Source organism: Lynx canadensis, chromosome E2, assembly GCF_007474595.2.
Source record: "Lynx canadensis isolate LIC74 chromosome E2, mLynCan4.pri.v2, whole genome shotgun sequence".
Classification (NCBI taxonomy): domain Eukaryota; kingdom Metazoa; phylum Chordata; class Mammalia; order Carnivora; family Felidae; genus Lynx; species Lynx canadensis.
This window is the reverse complement of record NC_044317.1, coordinates 1952048-1954285: the sequence shown is the minus strand read 5'-3', so window position 1 is coordinate 1954285 and position 2238 is coordinate 1952048. Positions and strand designations below refer to the sequence as shown.

General features: G+C 57.1%; 1 long non-coding RNA gene across 1 annotated transcript; it reads left to right on the top strand.

Moving 5' to 3' along the window:
* Nucleotides 1-300: 300 nt before the first annotated feature.
* On the top strand, nucleotides 301-1265 carry LOC115503412. Its single transcript, XR_003965365.1, has 2 exons — nucleotides 301-421; nucleotides 597-1265. It is a non-coding gene; the product is annotated as an uncharacterized LOC115503412 (long non-coding RNA).
* The last annotated feature ends 973 nt before the right edge of the window (nucleotides 1266-2238 follow it).

Below are 2238 nucleotides of genomic sequence, written 5' to 3'. Positions count from 1 at the left end.
GAAAGAAGGAAAGGAAGGAAGACAGGGAAAGGAAGAGGGAGGCTGAGCCAACACCCACGTCTCCGCCTCCTGGTCCCGTATGACTGATGCCCGGGGTGTCTCAAACCTTTCGTCTCGTGGTCTCCCCATCACTGTTCCCGTACTCACTATTTCTCTTTAACGTTTATTTATTTTTGGGACAGAGAGAGACAGAGCATGAACGGGAGAGGGGCAAAGAGAGAGGGAGACACAGAATCGGAAGCAGGCTCCAGGCTCTGGGCCATCATCAGCCCAGAGCCCGACGCGGGGCTCGAACTCACGGACCGCGAGATCGTGACCTGGCTGAAGTCGGACGGTTAACCGACTGCGCCACCCAGGCGCCCCACTCACTATTTCTCTTTAAATAGACTCACGTAATGGGAAAACCAGCCACAAATCCAAGGTAGGCGTAAAAACAAATACAATGTAACAAAATACCACATCAGGGGTCCAGCAGGTTCTCTGACTGTCAGAGGATGGGAACCAGGTCTACGGACACAGAGAAGGAAAATCACGGGGGTCCACACCTGATGGGGGCGGAAGCTTCTCGCTACACAATTCAGCGTCATTTCACACAGGGTCTGTGATCCCGAGTCGCCTCTGGGGATCGCCTCTGAGGCACCGGTCTGTGCTTCAGCAAGGACGCCCTGCACCCCACTGACCGCGGGCCGCTAGCCTGGGAATGAGGCCCTCCCCAGCAAGTCAGGGGCTGGGGGAGCCTTGAGGAAACAGGTCAGGTGAGCCGGCACTGAGCGGGGGTTGAAACCTTCCATCGGGTCAAAGGAAAGTCGGGTGACCCAGCGATTCCATTCCCCGGTGCGTACCCCAAAGAGGTGAAAGTTGGTGTTCAAACCAGCACTGTTCACAACGGCTAAGAGTGGAAACGACAATGTCCGTCCGTGGACAAATGGACCAAAAGACAGCAGACCCGCACCGTGCAACACTATGCAGTCACGAAGAGGAACAAGGTGCTGGCATTCGCAGGGATCCACCTCGAAAACATGGTCAGTGACACGAGCCGGTCACCGGAGGCCGCATACTATCGGATTCTATGAAGTGTCGAGGACAGGCGGGTCCACGGAGACGGGAACCAGACGGTGTTGCCCAGGCTGGGGTAGGGCACGGGCATGACTGCTGATGGCTACGGGGCATGTTTCTCGGGGAGGAGAATGTTCTGGAACCAGACAGAGGTGGTGGTTGTACACGACTGTGAATTTACTAAATGCCACCGAATTGTACGCTTTAAAGTGGTCGGACTTATGTTGTGCGAATTTTACCGCAACTAAAAAAAATAATCCTTTAGGGGCGCCTGGGTGGCTCAGTCGGTTGGGCCTCCGACTTCGGCTCGGGTCATGATCTCGCGGTCTGTGGGTTCGAGCCCCGCGTCGGGCTCTGTGCTGACGGCTCAGAGCCTGGAGCCTGCTTCGGATTCTGTGTCTCCCTCTCTCTCTGCCCCTCCCCCAGTTGTGCTCTGTCTCTCTCTCTCTCAAAAACAAACATTAATAATAATAATAATAATCCTTTAAAAAGAGACACCGGGGAAGAAGGGGCTGGGATGGCTTCGTGCTTGAGGCTGAGCCCAGACCCTGGAACCTCAGGTGCCCGATCCCCTCCCAGACAGGAGCAGTCTACGCGAGGTGACAGGCGCCAGCTTCAGGGGGCACGGGCAGTGTGCACACGCAGGACAGCGAGTCCCTGAGGCCCCGGCACCGAATTCCCCGAGGAAACCCTCCTGCCTCACCCTTGCGAAGCACCGGGGACTTGGGGGCGAGCCCTGGGGCCAGGCGGTCTTTGCCACTTCCCACCCCCATCCTCTGAGCAGCGGCTCGTGCTGAAGACACCGCGGGCAGGGGTCAGCACATCTCCAGCCGAGACAGACTCACGGACGCCTACAAAAACCACTGTATCAACGAGTTGACCAGCCATCTGCTGTCTCCTGTGAATACAGGCACTCACTTAATCCTCCTGCCGGACAGATTATTATCCCCATTGGAAAAAGGCACCCACATGGAAATGAGGAGAGGGCCAGGCCCCACAAGGTCAGGGGGCTGGTCCACACCGACGATGGGCTCCCGCAGGGCTGTGCAGAGCTCAAGAGGGACTTGGTGACCCCAGCGAACAGATACGCCAGGAGGAGCTGGTTACGAATGCCACCTGTAGCCCCCGTTGTGGGTGACACAGTGCCTCCCTTCCCAAAATGTACCCTCCACCAGAAACTCA